The 23,809-nt window shown below is 43.5% G+C and overlaps 1 pseudogene across 1 annotated transcript in view; it reads left to right on the forward strand.

Moving 5' to 3' along the window:
- Nucleotides 1–23,809, forward strand: part of LOC309858095 (TBC1 domain family member 8 pseudogene) — a 60,985-nt pseudogene that overhangs the window by 32,000 nt on the left and 5,176 nt on the right. The window contains exon 2 of the transcript XR_014316632.1: nt 10,541–10,696. The product of XR_014316632.1 is annotated as a TBC1 domain family member 8 pseudogene (transcript). The remainder of the gene's footprint in view (nt 1–10,540; nt 10,697–23,809) is intronic.

The raw sequence follows: 23,809 nt of genomic DNA on the forward strand, positions 1-23,809 counted from the left end.
CGACAAGACTTTACTTTTGGGGAAGGGTTAATCAAATTACAGTGTGCCTGGCACCTAGTAGGTGCTCACTAAAAGTGTCTTAATTGCCTCTGAGTTGCTGTAGTGAAATGCATGTAGCCTGGTAAGCCTGATGAAACAGGCAGACTCATCCCTTTTAAGACTTGTTTGCAGTTTTAAGGCTCCCCAGAGAGCTCTTTCCATTCCAGGATCTGGAATCCAGCAAAGTACTATCTTTCATTTTGAACTTGAGTCTATGGAAATGTCTTGCTTCAGTGACCCTTTTGACTCTCATATTGATTTCCATTTTGCAAAGGAGGTACTGTTGCCCTCCCTTATTTATTTTTCTGCAATCCTTGAACGCCTCTAAGGTCCATTTCCTGCCTTTAAGTATGTACAGGGCCATTAAACATCAGTGTGGTTGGGGAGGTGGGGGCGGAATTGTGACTGTAACAGCAGAAGGTGCTATCAGGCAGCAGGCTGTGTTTAATGAAATTTGGCTGGGAAACTGGTCTGTGCACCACTTACGAGTCTTGTTGAACAAGTTTGACAACCTTCCTCTAACTGTTTCTGAGCACGAAGGGGACAAATTTTTGGACTTCATGCTCAGCCTTGTTTTCAATATCTTCAATATGCCCAGTGTGGGAACTGAATAGTCTTTATCTGTGACTAATTGGAAATAAGGCCAAAAGGGCGTATGTCAAGGGTTATTGTCAGGTGGCAAGATGGGAGACAAATATTCTTTTTTGTGGTTTTATATAGTTCAAAATGGTTTTATAGTGGTTTTATATAGTTCAAAATGTGTGTTTTTTTGGTAATAAAGGAAAAAAAAACCCAGATTGCTTTAGAAAGGGACATTGAGACTAAACTTCATTATTTTAGGGAAGATTGTTGGAAAAGATACTTTTTTAAAGATTTTATTTATTTATTAGAGAGAGGGAGAGAGAGAATGAGCGAAGGGAGAAGTAGAAGAAACCACTGTTCCATTCTCTGCTTCCACAGGTCTCACTATTTGAGATTCGTCACGACATAAGGGTATTATGTAGCATTTATCCTTCTGTGACTGGCTTATTTTGCTTAACGTAAGTCCTCGAGGTTTACCCACATTGTTGAAAATGCCAGGATTTCCTTCCCTTTTAAGGTACTGATACTCATTTTAATCCTGTACCTTCCTCACTTAGATTTCAGGAACTTCCAACATGAAGACTAGGACCATCCCCTAATCCATGAAGCCTAGAAAAACAAGCCAAAAAATCGTGTTATACTGACCCTGAGCCAATCAAACGTAACAGCAGCAGCTACACTCCCTTGCCAGTTTCTGCTACTTCAAAACAATCAAAACCCTTTGGCAAAACATCTCTGAACTCTCAATTTTGTTGAGAAACTGTCTGTTTAGGTCAAGTCTTTAAACAGCCTGGTGTACTCTGGTAACATGACCTGAGCTGAAGGCAGATGCTTAACTGAGCTACCCAGGTTCCCCTGGAAAAGATATTCTTTACAACTGTTTCTCTTAATGTGATTTTGGGAGTATAGGTAATAATGCCTGCTGGGCTTATTAAACCCGCATTGTCAAAGGTGATAAATTATTACTTCTCAAACAGGAAGTCTGCTGTAGAAGTCCATAGGTACCAGAGTACACCAGGCTGTTTAAAGACTTGACCTAAACAGACAGTTTCTCAACAAAATTGAGAGTTCAGAGATGTTTTGCCAAAGGGTTTTGATTGTTTTGAAGTAGCAGAAACTGGCAAGGGAGTGTAGCTGCTGCTGTTACGTTTGATTGGCTCCGGGTCAGTATAACATGATTTTTTGGCTTGTTTTTCTAGGCTTCATGGATTAGGGGATGGTCCTAGTCTTCATGTTGGAAGTTCCTGAAATCTAAGTGAGGAAGGTACAGGATTAAAATGAGTATCAGTACCTTAAAAGGGAAGGAAATCCTGGCATTTTCAACAATGTGGGTAAACCTTGAGGACTTACGTTAAGCAAAATAAGCCAGTCACAGAAGGATAAATGCTACATAATACCCTTATGTCGTGACGAATCTCAAATAGTGAGACCTGTGGAAGCAGAGAATGGAATGGCGGTTGCCAGGGGCTGGGGGAAGCAGAGAATGGGGAGGAATGAGTCAGGTGGTACTAAGTTTCAGTTATACAAGATAAGCCTGTCCTAGGGATCCACTTTACAGCATAATGCCTGTAGTTAACAATCTTTTGTACTTAAATGTTTGCTAAGAGGGTAGATCTTATGTTAAATGTTCTTATCACAATGTTATATATTAATAAGACGGTGGGAGGAAGCTTTTGGAGATGATGGACATGTTTATGGCATAGACTGTGGTGATGGTTTCATGGGTGTGTACTTATCCTCAAACTCCTATATTAATTATGTTTACCTTTTTGTATGTCAAAAAGAAAAGGTGACAGTTATCTGAAAAGAGCTGAACAGAATGGGAAGGGCAGGTTAGCATTGGGCTAGAACCTTCAGGATGGTTCTACAGCCTTTGGGAAGGGCCGAAAATGACATGTCAATGTCGAGGGAAGAGATCTGGGCGACCCTGAATTGTGGTGGGCTTGGAAGTATAGAGGTAGAGCAGGCATTCATTCTTCCCAGATGTCTCTGGTGGCCAACATTTCCTTTGGAGATGGTATCAGGTCTTAAAGTCAACCTTTTTGTTGATTCTTGTTTGTTTTTTGTTTTGTTTTGTTTTGTGTTTTGTTTTTTGCCTCTGACCTTTCATTTTCTTCCCAGAAGCTCCTGGCAGCCAGCATTTCATTTGGAGATGGTATCAGGTCTTAATGTCCACCTCTTTGTTGATTATTATTTTTTTGCCTCTTACCTTTCATTTTATAGCCTTGAATCATTCCTGAACCATAAGAATTTGATCCTAATTGCTTTACATAACCATCATGCCGGAAGACCAGATAAATGTGGGTCAAGTGGATGGAAATGCTGGGGAATTTTCAAGATAGTGTTCATTATATCCATAGCAACATGTGTCCGTTAAGGCAGGGCAGTCCCTGTGTTTGGAACTGGCCGTCATGATGGTGTTTTGTGCAGGATTCCTGTTGTCATGCACTTTGAGCATTACGTCACCCCTCTTGGAGGTTCACTATGACAGGATCCTTATGTTTGGTCTGAGCCAAAGCAGGCAGCTTGGTCCCCATCCAAGGATTATTTATGGAGCCACTAGAAGAACTTGTCAGGGTTCAGGAGTGTCGACCCATAGCACATTTATGTTCAAATGCATTTGTGATTCATCACTTGGGTAATGGAGTTAGGATAAGTTGTTTCTGTATTTATTTTAGGAGCCCAGCTGTGGACATTTGACCATTGGAATTATCAAGCTTTAAAAAAAAAAAAAAACTGTGGTAAAATACACAAAACACTAGTCATCTCAACTGTCTTTTTTTTTTTAAGATTTTTATTTATTTGAGAGAGTGAGAGAGAGAAAATGGGGGGAGGGGCAGAGGGAAACAGAATCTTAAGTAGACTCTGTGTAGAGCTCGATCTCACAACCCTGAGATCATGACCTGAGCTGAAATCCAGAGTCAGATGCTTAACTGACTGAGCCACCCAGGTGTCCCTCAACTGTGTTTTAAGTGATAGTCCAGTGGTATTAAGTGTACAGCTCACATTGTTATGTAACTGTGGCCACTGTCTGTCTCCAGAGCTCTTTTCATCTTGAAAAACTGAAACTCTGTTCCCAGTGAAGAAGTTTCACAGTCCTTGCATGAAGGCAAAAAGAATTCTCTCTCCCTTGAGTCCAGCATGAACAGGAAAGTCAGTCTGCATTGTAATTCCTTCTGGCTGATGAGAGGTTGCCACCATACTGCCATCCTCTCTTGTTTTCCTGAGAAGGCAAAGGGTCATTGTGTATCTGGGATGCAATATACAGGTGGGGCTTGGTGGCTGCCCATTCTGTTCTCGAGAGCCAGGGCCAGAATCCCTCCCTCGTGGTGCCCTTGACGCTCTCCTCTCTGGACCTGACCTTTCCCAGACTCATGTGGATTTGGCCGGCTCACCCGGTCGCTGGGATGGGCACATGGCTGCTGCGTTAGCCACTTAGTTACAAAGACAAGCTCATCCGGGGTCTGACACTAGAGCTTCCTGCATGACTCACCCTGTGGGTTGGCCCACCGGTCAACCAAATTCTGAAAATAGCGGGAATCATACAGAACACACAGTAAGAGGTATATTGAATTATATAAAACGCTTTGTAAAAAGAAAAACAAACACTCGGAGTCTAGTAATTTGGATTATGAATTTTACTTAGGTAGAGCTCTCTTGTTGAGAATGCAAATATCCCCAACATTTATCTTCTTTTTTTGAAGATAGTAGAGAGAATTTCATGGGATCTTTTAGGTTATTTATTACTTTTCACAAATAAAAGTTTTTCCCTTTATTCTGAGTCTTTCTTTGCTTTTTTCTCTAAGTCTCCAAAGCAGCGATAGCAGCCAAACTGAACGTGAAGCCAGATTAGTTTCCCACCTGGATTATGGTGCTGAGCCACAGGCGGTGGTGGTGCTGTCACATCGATGGCTTCTGTGTCATGAGGAGAAGCTCTTTCCTGGAGTAAAAGAATTCTTTTGTCGTGGGGCTGAGGTCTGTTCCAAGCCCAGCACCATTAGGAGGACCTGCTTTTTTTCAGTGCAGGGGGCAAAAATAGACCGTTTTCTGTTTTTTGACTTTCCTTAAGATGCTTTCCATGGAGGCTTGGGTGTTGCTGTGTTTTAAATGAGTTTTACTATGCAAGGGTGCTCTTGCTGGTAGGAGCAGGGCACTTTGTACCTGCCGCCTGTGGTTAAGGCCCAGGCCCAGCACAGAGATTGTACAGATCAGCAGGCAGTGGGCAGGCTTCTCCAAGTGTTGCTGTGTGTCCCATGTCAGTAGCTGCCCTTTCGTCTTAAACTTGGTACCACCCAAGTTTGGTGGTGCACGAGGTGCAGCCAGAATGAACGACCGCAGCATTATCACTTAGAAGCAAATTATTCATAGGCCCCTTTTGGGCCCTAATTATGAAACTTGTCACTCGACATCTATCTCAGCCAGAGTTGTTATTCTAATAGCCTAAAAATAGGAGAGTTGTACTTGCAAGCCTCCAGGAGGGTTTTCCTGCAGAGCCAGACAAACCATATGGAGCTGCCGCAGAAGACAGACCAGAGTGCTCCATGGGGGCTGCCCTGCATTTGGGGGGGATTCATCCGCAGAGACAGTGAAGACTTCACCAGTCGGGGCTTGGGAGAGCCAAGTTAGTCTGAATGGAGTTCGAAGTGTGGGTTCGTAGAGGATGGAGCATTTCTGAAAATCACTGTTACTCTGTCTTACACAGCCCTAGATGGGGAGAGGAGGTCTGCTTTGGGGCTGGAGCTGGCCAGGGCCAGGGGTTCCTATGGTTCAGAGCCTTAGCGGCTCCATCCCTCACTCCAAAGGTGGCTAAAGGATGAAGAGAAAGTGGACATTATGTACAACTTCAGTAGTTGTTCTTTTTAATGAGCCTGAGGTTGGCGAATCTATATTGCCTCAAAGGCATCCATGTGAGTTAGCTTCACATGGACAAGTAGTAGGGCTGTGTACACTAGGAGCTATGTGTAAACATTTTGCCATATATTTGCTTTATGGATGTGTGTATATATATATATTTTTTTCTTTCTGTCCCATTTGAAATTTATGGACATCTTACCCTATTTTCTCCTGATTTTGAATGATTTCTTTGCCATACTAACCTTTCTCCTTCACCATTCAGCAGAAATTTAAAGATACTTTTTTCTTCCTGCTTTATCATTTCTCATTTTGGTTTTCTTGCTGAGAGCTCTCACTGACCTGCCTCCTGCTTGTGCTTCTTCTCTGCCATCTTGGCCCCTGTCTGCTACTTCTCTTGTGCTTGGGCTGTGGTTGGCTCCTCCCTCCCTGAGTGCTCTAGGTGACCTCAGATTCAGAGCCCGTCTGTTCCTGCAGTTCCTGAAGGGGCAGTTTGCACAGATGTGGAGAGCCTTTGTCTGTAGGGGGTTGCTGACTGGCCTGACTCTCCTTGTTGCTTTTTTTTTTTTAAACTAAACTATTTTAAAAATGGTTGGTTTATTTATTTGAGTGAGAGAGAGAGAGCACACATGCACAGAGGGAGAAGGAGGAGACTATCCTCTGAGCAGGGAGTCTAAAGTGGGGCTCGATCCTAGGACCCTGAGATCATGACCTGAGGCGAAGGCAGATGCTTAACTGACTGGGCCATCCAGGCGCCCCACTAAACTCTGTTTTTTAGAACAGTTTTAAGATTTACAGAAACATTGTGAAGGTAGTCTAGGGAGTTCTCTTATACCCCACACCCAGTTTCTCCTGTTATTGACATATTAGTGAGGTGTATTTGATATAATGAATGAACTGATATTGATGGGTTATCGTGGTAGGCAGAATGGATTCAAGCCTGTGTTAGGCTCCATGGCAAAGGGGAATTAAGGGTGTAGGTGGAATTAGTTGGGTTACTAATCAGCAGATCTTAATATAGGGAGATGAGCTTGAATTATCCAGGTGGTCGGCTCAATATGATCATAAGTGTTTTTAAAACTGGAAGAGGAACTCATCCTGGTGTTGGCGGCTTTGAAGATGGAGGAAGGGGCCGCTTGGAGCTGGAAAAGGGAAGCAAAGCGATTCTTACCTCGAGCCTCCAGAAAGGAATGTACCTTTTGACACCATGTTTCTAGCTCAGTGAGATCTATCACACCTCCGACCTACAGAACAGTGAGGTAATAAATTTGTTCTGTTTCAAGCTCTTGTGTTATTGTTGGAGCAGCCGTAGAAAACCAGCACAGCGATGGCTCACCGAAGTCCGTGTTCTATTCAGGTTTCTCCAGCCTTCTTCTGCTCCAGGGTCCCTCTCAAGATACCGTTTCCCTTGTAGCTGTCATCTTGGCTGTGACCGTTTCTCAGGCGTGTTTTTAATGACTTGGCTGGTTCTGGGAGTACCAGCCAGGCATCTCTTCTGCATCGTGCTTGAGGCTTGTTCACTCGTGTTGGCTTCGTCTCTTCAGACTGTGTTTTCTGGTGTCTGGGCATGCTTTGTAGTTGTTTCTGGACAGGATGTGTGGATTGCTAAGAACTGAAGAAATGGTGCTTTAGTGTGAGTTTTTTTGGCTATTGATCTGGACTTGGGCTGTGTTTGGGCGGGGGCCGGGGGTAGTGGTGGCAGCAACAGGTGCCTGAAGTTCTCTGATTCCTGAGGTGTCCTTGCTTTAGTCTCTCTGTCTTTGGGCTTCTTTAAGAATAAACTGCAGGGTGCCTGGCTAGCTCTCTCAGTAGAGCATGTGACTTTTTAAAAAAAGATTTAATTAATTTATTGGCAGGGGGCAGGAGAGAGTGCATGTATGTGTTCCAGCGGGGAGAGAGAGAACCTCTTCAGCGGACTCCACACTGAGCATGGAGCTTAAGGGGGCGCTCCATCTCATGACCCCAAGATCATGACCTGAATGGAAACTAGGAGTCTACACTTAACTGGCTGAACCACCGGGAGTCCTCAGAATGTAGGACTCTTGATCTCAGAGTCATGAGTTCAAGCCTCACATTGGGCATAGAGCTTACTTAAAAAAAAACCCGAAAAACCCAAACTCCTCACATGGACTCAGTCTTTCAGCTCTTCCCAGCTGTCAGGCCAGAGTCTATTGATAAGGTGGTAAAGTACAGGGAAGAGAAGTGCCCTGTAAATCTTAGAGAATCTCGGTCTTTCAGTGGGTCTGTGTTCCTGGGATGTGTCCTTACTAGTGTTTCTTGGATGCCTCCCTCCCCCACCCTTCACTTAGATGAGACTGGAAGACTGGAGCAGGTTGGAGTCAGAGAAACACCCTTTGCCCAGCTGGGGTGAGGTTCTGGAAAAGTCTTTCCCGTGGAGAGCAGGCCTGTGTTATGGAAAATGCTCTGAGATCACTGCACTGTGAGGACTCTTGGTTCCCTGGGCGCGCATGTGGGGTTTTTTCCTGGCTCTTCATAATGAGGACCTAGTGGTAAAACTCTGTGGGTTTGGGGCCCCCTACGACCGTGGCCATCAGGAGTTTCTGACCGTCCTGCTAGTCCATACTCAGCCTCCAGCAATTTGTCAGAACCACCCCTGAAGTGTTTCTACCACTTATGGCCCCAGCGGCTTCTGCTTCAGGTGAGCAGATCTTGGCTGTGACTTTGGACTGTCCCTTCTCTCCAGATTTCTGGGCTATGATTTTGACCTGTGACCTTAGTTCTCTGATGGGTCCCAGAAAGGCCTCTGATTGCTAGTTCGCTCACTTCTTGTTGTTATGACGGGAGTGAGGACTTCAAATTCTTGACGGGGTAGAGCTGAAACTAGATGTCCCTTTCATGCTTCATTGCTGTCCTCCCCACCTTCCCATCCCTGAAGTTCGGTACGGTACCAAGTTGGTTGTGTTGGTATAAGACATCCTGATCACTGCAAAAACTCCTGGGTCTTGAAGAGAAAAAAATCACTCTTTCAGATCAAGAAGATTGCTTTGGTGCTGTGTTCATGCTGTTATTTCCCACCCTTCTCACTTCCTTCTTTTGTTGCTCAGGTTTGTCTTATTAGCAAACTAGATGCGGATTTTACAACTGATCTCTGAAACTGGGAAGTGCTCAGTCTGCATGTGGGATGGGTGGGGTTTTTAGCACCTTTCTAGTGTCCCTCCACTTCCCTATCACTCACGCCCCCCTCCAGGCTTTGACAGACAAACATGTTCTATCAGTGTGTATGAATGCATCTTTAACTGTATACCCCCGCCCGCCACCCCCTGCTTTTAATCACAGAGCTTCCCTAAGCAGCTGTGCTGGTTCTGAGTTAAAGTAACAACCCCTTAATCCACCTGATAGCTTTCAGCCCCTCTCAATTATCTGTAAGTCAAGTGCAAACCAGTAAGGGGGCAAAAATTCTGAGCAGCGTAAGGAATAATTGCTATAAAAAACTCATGTACCTTTCCTTCTTTCCCTCAAGCCATTAATTAGGACAGGTCAAGGGGATTGTATGGATGGGGTGGGTGGACAGTCGGAGCCTGAATAGGGTGAAGAGGGCATCTGTCAGAAAGGGGAGGTTGGAGCAACAGGAGGATGGTTCAGGTAAGTAAATACATTAAGAATAATGGAAGCCGGGTTCCCCAGTGTTGGAGAAGAGAGTTGCAAATGTGGAAAGAAACTGGAATAACGTGGTATGCAATCGCCATTGGAGGTACTGGTGTGAACTCTGTTTTTAAGTATAAAATCAGCATAAAGATAAAATTGTTAACGTGTACTTGTGTATACATATGTAAACACACATATCCCCATACATATATGCATATCCATGCATCTCTGTCCACTGAGGGTTCTGGGAGCATACACACCCAGAGCAGTACGTGGCTCCCAGATCTTGGCTTTTAAATACTATTCTTCACTGAATGAAGCAGGGCTTCTTGGAGAAATGACTGCTTCCAGGGCTAGAGCAGGAAAAAAAAAAACAGGATGAACTGGGATTATTTGACCATGCCAGAGAGTAGAAGGAGTAATGGGGACATGTCCAAAGGACACAGAAACCAGCTTGAAGGGGCTTCCCCTGGCCAAGTCAGAGACCGTGCGAATGTCAAAATAATTGTAATACTAGACGGGATAAAGTAGAAAAACACGAAACCATACTGATAGAAACAAATGAGTTGAAAATGTAATGAGGAACATGGTTTCAAAGTACTTCACAGAATACTTGTTAATTACAAAGGGAAAAAGGAGTAACTTTACAGTGCAGAAGCTTGGCAAACACTCCTAACAGCAGTGGGACAATATAAAATTGTCTGCCACCTGGTGTGTGGGGGTGTGTGTTTCTGTGTTTGCTGTGGATTCTTGATGATATTCATTACAGCAGAATGATAAACCTTTACTTTGTATGCTTTATGGTCTGTGAAGGACTCAGTTTATTATTTGCTTCTCACAGCCCCCTTCTGGAGTAGGCAAGGATTATTCATCTACCTTTGAGATGATGATATAATAATAATGGTACTTCTTACACCCAGGCAATAAATAGTCTAAGACCTTTTAAATGTTCATGTATTAATTCTCACAATTACCCTAGAGTTAGGTATACTGTGATTATTCCCTTTTACAAAGGAGACCAAGGCACGGAGAAGTTAAGTAACTTGCTCAAGGTCACACAACTTGAAAACTGGAGAGCTGGGACTTGAGTCAGGCATTCTGACTACAGATCCCAGCTCTTCCATACCGAGACATGTTGCCTCTGTAATGGAGATGCTGAGGAAAGCAGGCAGGTTAGATGACTTGTCTAGGGCCCCTTGTTCCCTCTGGTCATTGGATTATGCAAATCTGTACTGAGGGCCTGTTAATGTCAGGCCCTGTTTCAGATATTGGGTGACTGGTACTAGGCAGCCCGAGCCTTGGGCCTCATGGAGCTTGGGTTCCTCAAGAGCTGAATTGAAGAACTTGACCCAAGCCTGCTGCCTTCCGGTGTCGAGTCTAGATGCCAACTGAACTGTTTGCAGGAAGTAGGCAGCTAGTTGGTCTCCGTGCTCAGAGGTGCCCTTTCTTTTTTCTTTTGAAGGTCGCCTGGTAGGCGCTCTGGATGCAGTGCTGGACTCCAATGCACGGGTCGCTCCATTTCGAATTCTGCTTCAGGTGCCTGGGTCCCAGGTTTATTCTCCCATAGCATGTGGTGAGTTACTGAGTGGATCAGACGTTTACTGGGCCATAGCCACTGGTGAGTTTTGTTCCGGTTGGAATATTCCAAACCTTATGGTCTAAGCATGCTGAGTATCTGCATGTTGGTGAAGCTTGAAGGTAACTCCTTTTAGTAACTCATCTGCTTTTATGAGCTCTTTTTTTTTCTTTTTTTTTTTTTTCCAGCCATCAAAAGCACATAAAGACTACATGCTTGGGCACCTTAACTTGGGCATGCCAGGCTTCTGCGTGGTGTGTTATTCCCCGGGTGCTCGATCTCATTGAGTATGAACGGAGCCCTTTTCTCCTTAATTTTGTTTCTGACCTAACGAATGTCTTCCTGGGTGTTTGCACCTATGGTAATGGGACAGGGGAAGCATCTGAGGGCTGTGTCTGACTCAGGGCAGTCTTCACACTTCTTCTCCCACATTTATGCTGCATCACTGGACTGCTGTGCCCCATGGGAATTTCAAAATCCCCTCACCCTCTTCATCTGGGGTTTCAGTCTTCCTACACGATCTAATGGTCTACCTGCTACACCAGCGTCTCGGGGGCTGGGAATCGTTGCATCTGAGGACCCCCTTCTATTCAAAAACAAAAATAAGATGCATTTTTTTAACTACTCAAGTCATAAATTCTCACCTTCCAGAAGCTAAGCTGGTAAGAGAGGAGGACAAGGAAATCTTCCAGACCCCTCTACCAGTGCTGATCATTCTTCTGTGTACATGGGCTAATATACATAGGGACTTCTAATTGTGTTTTTTCTCTTAACACTTTACTAGGTACCATATATTTCCATTATTGCACATTCTTTCACATCAAATTTTTTTCCTGGAAAAATATAAAGACAGAGAAGAAAATTTTTAGCATATCCACCATCCAATTCTAAGCACTGCTAACATCTTGGTATTTTTCCCCCAGTCTGTTGTGTTTTGTTCTAGTTAAGATGAATCCTTCTGTATTTGTATAAAATCATAAAAACGGCACACATTCGATATGATCCATCAACACTTGACAAGTACAAAGAAGAGAATGTGTCTCACCCCACATCCTAGTCACCCACAGTTAACCTCTGGTCACCCTGGGTTCACCTCATTGCACACTTTATACTGCTTTTAGGGCAGGGATGATGATTGTTTTGAAGACAGAAGTAGCTTTGTAAAAATGCAGCCTGCTATTTTGTAATAAAATAATTACAGTGCTAATAATTGGCAGTGCTATTTTGTAACAAAAGTATTACATTTTTACTTGATCTCAGTATACCAGAAGCTGAAGTAAAACCAGAGAAATGTTAAAGTTCAAAAATAAATGTTTCCTTAACACAAGAGCTTATTTTCTAAAAGGTTCATGGAAGGTTAAGGGAAGAGATTTGTGAAAGCATCACAGGGTTAAGATTGTGGCTTTTTAAAGCAGTGTTGCAGTTCTGACCATTTGCTTTCACTCCCCCGTTGAGAGGACAAGGATGCCAGCATTCTTATTCTTCCCCCTTCCTCTCCAGTTTCTCATTTAAAAATGTGTTATTAACTTAATGTTGTACTTTTCATTCTGTCTGTCTCCATGCTATCCATCATTCTTTGGCTCTGTCCTCTATTTAAATGGATCTAATGCTTTTACTCAGGTATGGTTTTCCTAATATGGAATCTTTAATTTTGGCCTCTCTCTCTCTCTCTCTTTAAGTAGACTCCATGCCCAATGTGGAGCCCAACATGGGGCTTGAACTTAAAACCCTGAGATCAAGGCCTGAGCTGAGATCAAGAGTCGTATGGGTCGATGCCCAACCAACTGAGCCACACAGGCACCCAATTTTGCCTAATGTCTTGATTGCCTAGATTCCTGTTTTCTTCTCCCAGTAATGTCTCACGTTTACAAGGATGTGTCCCTTGCTTTTGGACTTGAGTAACACCTTGGCTGGGTGTGATAGTCTCTGGCCTTCTAGAGCATAGTAGCCATTACTCTAGGGTCTTCCTGTATTTAACAAGGCAATGGGAGAAATCTCAGGCTGGTCTTTTTTTTTTTTTCTCTCTCTCTCTTCCTTTTTAACCTCTTATGGGTGATGTGCTCTTCGTGCCTATAACTATTTGTATCTTTGAGGTTAAGTAGTTTAGTAACTTGGTTGTGATCTGTTACTGCTTTGAGCACATTGTGTTAAATTTTTCTGGAATTCAGTGTGCTCTTTCAGTATACAGATTGATTTCTTTAATCACTTCAGGAAATTTTCTTGTTCTCTATGTGTATTTTTTTTAAATGTGTTTAATGTTCCAGTTATTGGAATCCCTACCTCAGATTCTTTCTGTTGGATAACTTGTCTTTTCATTCTTGTTTTTTTTTTTTTCTTTAAAGATCTTATTTATTTATTTGACAGATCACAAGTAGGCAGAGAGGCAGGCAGAGAGAGGAGGAAGCAGGGTCCCTGCCGAGCAGAAAGCCTGATGTGGGGCTCAATCCAAGGACCCTGAGATCATGACCTGAGCTGAAGGCAGAGGCTTAACCCACTGAGCCACTCAGGTGCCCCTTCATTCTTGTTTTTATCTGTCTCTTCAACTAGCATCCTGCATGCTATTCGTAGTCCTTTTCCGAGTGAATAGTTCTGTTTTCAGCCATGTATCCCATACGTAATTGCTTTAACTTACTCATTCAGCTATGTTTTAACTTAATTAATTTATTTAGAGAGGGAGAGAGCATGTGAGCAGGGGCAGAAGGAGAGAGAGCATCTCAAGCAGATTCCATGCTAAGCGTGGAGCCTAATGTGGGGCTCGATCTCAGGACCCCAAGGTCATGACCTGAGCTGAAATCAAGAGTCGGATCCTCAACTGACTGAGCCACCCATGCGTCCCTCATTTGGCTGTGTTTCCATCATTTTCTTGGATGTCTCCTCTCCCTTTTCTCTGTTTTTTTGTTTTCTCATCTTGGCACTCTTATTTTCCTGAGTTCACATTCTTGCTGTCTTACCGCATGAAGCATTTATGAGAATTTCCCTTTCCTCCTTGAGGCTTCCATTTTCCTTCTAGGACACAGTCCCTGTCTTCGGAACACCTTGTGCTCCTTTGTTTCTCATTTTTTGCTGCCAGGTGTTGGTTTGGTTGCTGTGCTCTTCCTCTGCACCCCATGCTTGGACATGGTCCTCTAAGACTGACCCTGTGGCATTTGCACTAACATAGGACTGTTGGGTTAGTATTTTGGGGACAGAGTGGAGAGGACAGGTATGCTGTTGGGTTGGATATGGGGTGTGAGACAGCAAGCCCCTGTTCCTTTCTCCAGTTTCTCTCTGATTTCTCTCCTGTCACTTTGCCCCAGGCCAGACAGTGGGTCTTGCTCTGGTTTTGGGCCTTTTGATGTGAACATCAAGAATTTTGTCTCCTCCTTGGTTTCTGGGGAGTCTGAAGAGTGGGGGACCCTGCTCAGTTCCTGAATCTGTGTGGCTTGGGCAGGAGGAGCATCTAGAGTAGCCACCATGGTTCATGGAGCATCTCAGACCACAGCGAATTTATGGCTGCACAGTCCTCAACCTTATGGATGTAGTCTAATTTACTCTTCCAGTCCCTTATTAGATGCTTAATTAGTTCTGATTTTTCAGTATTTTTAAAAACCTAAATGAACAGTCATACACTTAAATATTTCAGGATACTTCTCAATTCCCAAAGTCCATTCATGTGAAATGTTAGGTGCCTGCCATGCTGGGTGTCGGGGGTTCGTGAGTGAGCGTGTGAAGGATGGTCTCCCTCCACTTGGCTTCACAGGGCCCTGGGGAATCCAGAGAGCAACCTGCAAGTGGCAGGTAGAGCTGGAATGAGGATTAGGAAAGTAGGAGTGGCAAGACCCTTGACCAGCATGTAGTAAGGAATTTCTGCAGCAGCTGGGGATGTACTTTCTAAGGCCATCTGTCCATGTATCACCAAGCTGCGTGCACAAAGGTTGCAGCAGCTTACACTCTCCCGACCCCCTTTGCCTCCTGCCCCGCCCCACCCTGGCAGTCCTGAGCAGGTTGAATTCCTCGAATGTTCTTTCTCTTGAGCCAGGATCTGCTTCCTTTAGTTTCTGCTTGGCTGAGGGTTTGCCTTGGACGCGATCTGTGGAAGGTCTAGGATGCTTCATGTTCTGCTGTATTAGCCACGGAAGTCCCCTGTGTGAGCGGTGGTTCTTTCCAGTGCTGCTTCTCTTGGGTTGGGGAAGAGAGGACAGGAAGGGTATTTGTATCCTGGGCTTGTGGTACTGATGGAGATACTTAGGCCTCTCCTGGGAGTTACTTGGGCGTCCCGCACTGTGATATTGACTCACCATATTTAATATTTTATTGTGTCTTGAGCATTGAGAAAGGATCCCTGCCCAGGGTTTTAAGTCTCTGATAAAGCAAAAACAAGAACTGTAGGAAGGGCCTGGGCGGCACCAGGACGTGGGCAGGAACAGGAAGAGTGGCATGCAAGAATGATTTATATCTTCATTTGATTTTTGCACGGCACTGCACGGGGACTATAGGAGAGCTTTTGAGAAGAATTTTTTTTTTCTTCTTCCCCCCTTTTTTTTTCTCTGCTTGTTTTTAAGCAGAGGTGGAAGAGCTAGGAGGATAATCCCCTGGGTGAGTACTATTACTTGGTAGCAGATCTGTGGATGATTGTGGTCAGAAGGGGATAAGGATAAGTTGCTATTATTTTTTGACTTACATGGACGAAGGAATCTAAAAGCTTTATAAACCTCACTGTTCTCAGTGTATAAAAGATGCATGGTGAGTGTGGTGAGGACTTGTGTAAGAGAAGGGTGTGGAGGGCTGTGCCCTACTTTTCAGTTGGCGCTCAGATGCCCCCTCCAAGAGACCCCACCCCTGCCTACACACCCCTCCAACTGCTTCCCCCACTCTGCTGGTGGAGCCTTTCCAGCAGTTACACTGCTGTCACTTCACATTTTTTTTTTCTTTTGAGTCTGCCCTCTAATGAAGATGAAAAGTTCTCTCAGGGTCCTGCCCACCGCTAACCCTCCAGGATCCAGGATAGAGTATGGTATTCGCAAATAGTAGGCCTGCAAATAAGCCAGAGCAGTCAAGTATGGACTCCTGCTTTGGGGGTGAGTAAGTGGTCTGCTAGTCAAAGAAGGTAACGGGCTTAGCACTTAAGTCTCCTGTCCATAAGGCGTGGGAGGTGGGGCATGCAATCGCCAATAAGACCTCTGGGCACTTTCTGAGAAGCCAGGGCAGGGATATTCCATGCTGGGCGAGGCCCTGGGTCAAGAGCTCTGTAACGAGGGGCCAGGACCATTGAGCAGTAGAAAAACGTGCAAAACAGGGGTCTTGCTTTCTTTAAAAAACAAATAAAAAAAAACCTAAACCATTTTTCATTGAGGTAAAATATATATAACCTAAAATTCGCCACCTTCCCCATTTTTAAGTGTATAGTTCAGTGGCATTAAGTACATTCACACTGTTGTGCAACCATCACCACAACCCACTCCAGGGGTTTTTCACTTGCACAAACTGAAGTTCTGCGCCCAATGTCCCCATTCCTTCCTCCCCGGCTCCTGGCAGCCCCCATTCTGCTTCCTGTCTCTATGGATCTGACTTTTTAAGGCTGCGTTAACCTATTGCATGGGGACTTCCCCTTTGAAATCGGATATAATGATCAGCACAGAGGAGAAATCAAGGCCATGGTGTTTGGGATCCGGAGAGTCACATCCCAGGAGCCAGTTCCTGGTCTGGGTCGGGAGAGGAGGGAAGAACAGAGTGAGGAGAGGAGTAGTCCCGGGCTCCAGCCTGGGGTAGGTCAGCTTCTGATGGCATTGACACCTAGTCATGAGGGGCATTTGGGGGCCCAGGAGGAGCAAGGAGACTTTGCTGGGGTTTCTCTTCTGATGTCTCAGCCTGTGCTTTGTTCCGCAGTTGAAAAGCCCAGGCTATGAGTTACTGATCTGTTGTTGCATGTTCCTCTTGGTAGGTGACTCTCTGTGTTGTTGCTGTGTTGCTGACATATGGTATTCTTTACCATGACCCTGAACACTGAATTAGTTATTGTCTTTGCCTTGTTTCTGGGAAGTAGAGGAAACCCAGGAAACCCTGGATTATTTGCGTCACTTGTTCCAGGAGTTAAACTGATGATGTAAGAATTAGACTCCTTCTAACATTGATTAATTGAGCTATGGGGTGCATTGTCTTTTCTGGTTACTGAAAAAGGACTTGATTGCCTTGCTTAGTGATAGGATAGAACATGGCCAGGAGAGTAGGAACTTTCCAAGAAACTCGTCAAACCTTTGTACAGACCACCTTTTAATAATGCTCATGTCTTCACAGATCTGAATTTGAACTCCAGAGTGCCCTACTACTTTTGTGACAAGATAATTTCAAAGTATTCACCTTCTTAGCGAGGTCTTGTCCCATGGTTTTGAGTGAAATGAGGGAGAGCAGGAAAACCAGGAGAAAGTAAGTAGGTGAGCAGGACGATGCCATGATACCACTTTAGACCAGCAGAGTGCAGAGAATTTCAAGCAGATCTGAGGGAGATACCTGCCTGGATGGGCAGAGGCATACCTGCATCTCAGGAGGAGGTAAATATGTATTTTGAAAAAAAAAAACTTAGTATTTTCAATTTGGAAAATGAAAAAAACACACGGTTTTGAAATTTCCAAGGTCATTATAGGAAACTGTAGTTGTTCTGCTAATGAAAATGTGCAGTGTATATTTTTTAAAAATTGAGACTCACAGGAGTTAGGCTTTCCAGCTTAAAAATTACTTTCCTTTTGCCCAAACTTTCCTCATTTGTTCCCTTCAACAACATATAGGTAGGCACAGTTAACTGACTTCGGAGAGGGAGGAAGCAAGGCATAAGTTGCTTTGTAACTTGCCAGGGCCACATCTTGCGTCAGGAGTGCCTCACCAGTGGCTCAGGCACAGGTCCTTCTAGAATGTTCTCAGAGTGTTCTTTGATTTCTTTCTTATCTCTGCCCTTGACCACGGCTGGCATTTTTAGTTTCTCCTGTTCTGCACCACTGTTCGCTTTGTCTTTGGAGACAGAATTTTATTATGGGAGGAAATGTTCCAGGGTGGATCAGATTAGTGTCCTGGTGAACTTTGTGCCAGTGCCAGCCAGATCTTTTTTCCAGAACAGAACTCACTGTGCACTTCAAGGAAAGACTGGGAGGCAGCCCTGCGGGAGGAAAGTTAGAATTGTTTCTGGGTGCACACTCTGAGACCACTCAATGTGAGTTGGCGGGTTTGTCTTTAGTTGCTTGGGATTTCCTTGAACAGCACTAGCTGGCATTTTCTGTGTGGGATTTTTCACTTAGAAATGGCTGAGGCATGCCGTGGCTAATGCTTCTTTTCAGTCAGCGAGTATGTGTCAGCAGGTTCCTACTGTTTTAGACAATTTTTCTTATGCTCAAAGAATTAAACTCCCCGAAGATGTTCATCCATTAGGGATGTTGCTTCTAATTATTTTAAAAAGCAGGCAACGCCTGCATGTAACTTTTAAATTTGAAGGTCAAAGTGCTGTTTAAAAGACACTTTTGAACCGGGTTAGATACTTGCAGGCCCCAGGGTCTGTGTTCTCCAGGTTGCCAAAGTCCCCTCCCTCTGTTGCAACAGGCAGCATGTCTCCCTCTTGAGACAGTTCTTCCACATGAAGTCTTTCCTTACCTAAATCCTGATTTGTTATTTGACCTACTTTGGAGTAAGTGTGACCTGGATAAAATCTAAAGGCTTGAAGCTGGGAATCTGACGTTTCTCTGGCTTCCTTCATGTTGCCTAACATCTGCACAGAGCACGACCTGTTGGAAAGAAGAAACCAGCCGGAGGGGATCTTGTCAGGTGTCTGGTTTTATCTTTTCTGTTTTAGTTGATGTGGGGAGACTGACTGAGGCATGGGTTTCCAACTAAGATGACTTTGGCAAATGACTTTTAATTCATGGTTCCTTACTGATCAAAAGCAAAGGCAGACTGTGAGAGCAGCAGGCTCTGGACTCACTCTGGTGCTGGGAGCCCTTCTCCTGCAGGCCTTGCCAGCCTGTGTCTGTTGTCCTGCTCCCTTCATGTGGCTTTCAGGCCACTGAAGCTGTCTGCGGCCCAGGAGGCTCACTTCAGGGCTTGCTGCTGCCCTGGCTTCTGGGACCTCTGCTAGAACCTGACGCATCTGAGTTGCCTGGGACTGGGAGTCCTCCTGATCAAAAAAATAATAAGGAAAATTCAGGGAACGTGAAGTCCTTCACCCTCGTTTCTTGCTCTGCTTTCGTAAATTTTTCTGAAGTCTTTTACAGAGTATTCTTCCTAGGTGTGGAGGTCAGTTTATCCAAGTTGATGACTTTTTTGTTAACAAGGGCTCTTAAAGTGTGTTTTTTGTTAGGAAGATTTTCAGACTTACCCCAAAGTAGTGAGGACAGTGTAATTGCGTCTTCCAGGCCCACGTGTTGGGATCAGGAAGCAGATGCCTTTGGATCATGGTTTTGCCTACTTTGCGTTATCTCTTACTCTCTGTGCCTTCTTCTCACCCACTGATTTATTTATTTTTTTAAAGGTTTTTATGTATTTCTCTGTCAGAGCCAGAGAGGAGAAGCAAGGAGAGTGGCAGGCAGAGGGAGAACCAGGCTACATGCTGAGTAAGGAGCTTGAAGTGGGATGCCATCCTAGGACCCTGAGATCATGACCCCAGCCTAAAGCAGACACTAAAGGAATGAGCCACCCAGGGGCTCGATCTGGGTGGTTCTAAAACACATTCAACAAGGGCCACATACCTCATTTGGTGACTATGTCTCTTTTGTCTCCTTTAGTCAGGAAATCCTCCATTCCCCCTCTCCCACCTAACTTTGCCCCCCCCGCCAAGTGATTGACTTGGTGAAGAAATTCGGCCAGTTTTTTTTTTTTTTTTTTTTTTTTAACATAGAATGTCCTGTGCATTATGTTTCTGTTTCTTTCCTCAAAGTATGGCTCAGCTCCTTTCTTAGTTCTTCATTTGTCCCCCAAGCTGGAAGATACTTACAAATGGTCAGTTAAATTCAGGTTTAATGTTTTCTTAAAAAAATACTTGATGGGGACAGTCCATGTCTTTTATGCCATGTCTTCTCAGCAGGCCCGGTTCCCCTGGGTGTCCTAGTCTTAGTGATGCTTGGGTTAGTTAATGAGTTCAGGTGGCTGTTTTTTTTGTTTGTTTTTTTTTTTTTTTTAAGATTTTATTTATTTGCCAGAGATAGAGAGAGAGAGTACACACAAGCAGGCAGAGAGGCAGGCAGGGGCAGTGACGAGAGAAGCAGGCTCCCCGCCGAGCAAGGAGCCCGATGTGGGACTCGATCCCAGGACCTTGGAATCATGACCTGAGCCAAAGGCAGCGGCTTAACCAACTGAGCCACCCAGGCGTCCCGTGGGTGGCTGTTTTTAATTGCCTTCTTCCCCATCAACCTTTCCTCTAGTGGTTTGGCCCATTTTAAACCCTGCCCTATTGTTGCCCTATTAACTTTTTCCTCTACATATCACAAGGTTGTGATTTCCCACCACTCTCCCACCCCAATTTGATGTGTTGTTTTATAGCTGTGAGCTTGGGCTTGACTGTATAGGAGAACTTGAACTTAACTGGGACTACTTGGTGACCTTGAGACATGGAATGTTTAGAAAAGGGAGGAGGGGAATGCTGATGTTGGTCCTTTCATTGCCTCTTGTTAGTGTGAGGAGTTGGTGCCCTGGTGATCGGCAGTGGTGACAAGTGAATTGTTTTGTTTTGTTTTCTTTCTTCCCTCCCTGTCCCTTTTTAGCATTGTCTTAAAATTTCAAGTACTGCTCCCAATATTTTATCATGAAGTTTTTCCAAGTACAGGAAGTTGGAAGTATTGTACGGTGAGCCAGTTGTTATAGATATATTGTGTGTCTGTTAATTGTGGTCCTTTATGTTACTGGGCTTGTGCTGTCCTCTGCCCCTCAGCACTTTCCTCTGGCTTCTGGCACTTGGTCCTGCTGCCAGTCACCTTTGAGTGCTTCCCTGCTCTCTGGCCAGTGAGATGTGGAACGTTCACTTTGTGCCTTTCCTACCTCCTGTCTGCACCTTTGAGTGCTTCCCTGCTCTCTGGCCAGTGAGATGTGGAACGTTCACTTTGTGCCTTTCCTACCTCCTGTCTGCATCCACCATTTCTCCAGTAGCACTGGTTCCTTTTAGTGGAGAATGGCGTGTAAGGGCACAGTCATTGTTACTGGGTTTTCACTGCTTGTAAGGCTTCTCAGGAAGTATGAGCTAAGGAGTATGTGTCACAAAAAAGAAAAGTAAGTCACAAGTTCATATTAACTTTCTTGTTATGCTTCAAGATTTTAGTGTAAATGCTAGCTAGTAACCATAGTGTAATATTCATTTCAGGGGTAGAATTTAGTGAGTCACACATGAACTTTCTAATTCAACTGTAAAACTATATAGTTATAACTTAGCTTTGATTTTATGTTTTTCTCTTGAACACTGAATCTTGGTTTCTAACAATATTCACATAATTAACTATCTCACACATCCACATACATATTATATCTAAATGTTGTCAATATTAATAATAAGAGTACCGAGTGAAATTTAAGTTTTGGCAGCTTTGTTTAGCCTTAGAATATATTTAACTATCGATGTATAGTCAACATTGTTTAAAATAGCTGTTTTCTATGTGTAATCATTTTGTAACCTGAAAAGTCTATCCATTTACTCAAGTATTACTTTTTTCCCCTTATTGATTTAACTTTTTTAAAAAAAGGAAAACTCTTTTGTAATGCCTGAATCAGACCTATACAATCTATAGACAAGGTCTGTGGAGAGAAGCCTTTGATTGCTATCCCCTCCCTGTCCCTTCCCTCTGCCACAGGGAAACCTCTCTTTTTTGTTAACTGAGCTTTCTACTGTTTTGTTTTTACAAATATCCTCTACACTCTCACACCCTCCTTTTATAAAGGTCACATATATTCTATTCTATGCCTTGCCTTAGTTCACATAGACCACAGCCTAGAAATCATTCCGTATCAGAGTTGAGATTATCTTCTTTGTTTTGTTTTGTCTTTCATTACATAGAACTGAGTACCATAGTTGATTCATCCTGTTCTCTACTGATGGACGTTTGTGGCATCTTCATCCCTGGCCATGGCTCAGTGAATAACCTGGTGGTTAAATAATTTTGTGCGTATGCTGCAGAATCATTGGGGTAGGTTACCCTTTCCATCCTGCAATCCCATCTCTCGTAAATGAATATGAACCTTTGTTAGATACCACTAAATGTCCCTTCCTCCACTGGGTTTGTACTGTTGGACAAAATTGACATCAGCAGTGGATGAAAGTACCTGCTTTCCCAGATTCGTCACTGGATCTGTTGTCCAACTTGGGCATTTCCACCAATGTCATAGGTGTTTCTGCAATGGTTCTTGTTTGCTGTCCTTGTATTATGAGGAAATCAAGCATCTTTCATGTTTAGGGCTGTTTTCAGAAACTCCTCGTTCTTACCCTTTGCTTCTTTATTTTAATTGGGTGATTCTTTTCTTCCCCTTCGTTTTTAGACACTATCTAAGCTTTAAGAATATTAGGCCTTTGTCTGAGAAATGAAATTAAAAAAATCTTTTTCCAGTTTATCATGCCCTTTAGTGGCTTTGCTTTCAGTGTGCTTACCTTGCAAAAGCTTTTTAATGTAGTGGGATTCAGAATGTCTTTCTTTTATACTTGATGGTTTTGAGGCATGCTTAGGAAGGTTTTATTATTCCCAAGTTATACAGGAATTCACTTCTTTTCTTCAAGTACTTGTAAATTAGCCTTTTTCTATTAATACTTTTAAAACTGTTCTTTGTCTTCTGCCTTGCATTGCTTCTGACAAATCTCTCATTCTTTGTTGCTCTATAATTATCGTCTTTTCCCTTCATCACTGGCTTTCAGCAGTTTGATTAGATGTGATTTCTCTTGATGCTTTTTCTGCTTGGAGTTTGTTGAGATTCTTGGACCTGTGCGTTTATAGTGTTCATCAAACATGAAAAAAATTTAGCTATTTCTTCAAATATATGCATATTTTTTCTGTTCTCTGTTTCTTGCCCGGCACCCCTCCCCTTTATCCCAGGACTCCAATTAGTAGTCTGCTTGCTGCTGTTCCAGGGTTCACTGATGTTCTGTTATTTATCTTGTTGTTAATCCTTTGTCTTCTGCTTTTCATTTTAGTTTTTAATCACTGTGTCCAGATTCCCTAGTTTTAATCCCATCCAGTCTATTTCTGAGTTCAGACACTATTTCTCCATCCCTACAAGTTTGGTTTGGATCTTTTTCTGTATCTTCAGTTTGGTCCTCTCACCATCCTCATGCTTTCCTCTACTTTTTGAACACTTTGGAGTATGTTTATGATAGCTGTTTTATGTCCTTCTCTGCTGATTATTTTATCTGTGTCCTTTCTGGTTCTGTTTCTATTGATTTTTTTTTTCCTTTTGGTTAACAGTCAGATTTTCCTACACCTTTGTTTCTATTTCTGAGCAGTGTTTCTAATAGCACTAAGACAAGGACATTTTAATGACTGTTATAATTATAAATTGAAAATCCATTTTACTTTCAGTGTCAGGAAGGTTGATTTTTTTCACTTACGGCAAGTACTTTTAGGGACTCAGTATCTTAATTTGAATTCAGAAAAGGCCAAGGAAATTAGGGAAAAAAGGTATAACATTTAATTTCTTAAACAATATAGTGAGATGTCCGTGGGTTAAAAATACGGTCAGTTGTGATGATGTGATATTGGTTCGTGTGGGGATACTGCTCTAGGCATGGGTCTGATGTTAGCGTATCCACGTGAAGAGTGTATGGTGTCTGAAAATGAAAGGCTCTGGTTCAACCCTCTCGCCTGCTCATCTGTGACTTTTTGCTCAAATTCTTTGCTTCTGAGTTATTCTGTCTAGGATGAGTGTTGTGTGAAATTTAGAAATGACACTGCCTTGGCAGTGTTGCTTTTTTTTTTTTTTTTGGCAGTGTTGCTTTTAATGAGTCCCTTTGTGGTCTGTATGGCTTTCAGGCCAGGCATTTGGTGGTTGACATCGAGTGTTTGGACGGAGGAGAAATGTGCTTTGTCAAAGAAACAGATCCTAACTACACACATGGAATGTCCATTCATTGTAAATTAGGATTTAGGTTAGCTAGAGAAGGCCCTTAATTCAGTTGAATAGTTATTAAGCAGAGAGAAAAGTTGCTTTTGAAAACTGAAGCTTGGATCA

The sequence above is a fragment of the Mustela nivalis genome (assembly GCF_964662115.1).
Source record: "Mustela nivalis genome assembly, contig: HAP1_SCAFFOLD_1845, whole genome shotgun sequence".
Lineage (NCBI taxonomy): Eukaryota > Metazoa > Chordata > Mammalia > Carnivora > Mustelidae > Mustela > Mustela nivalis.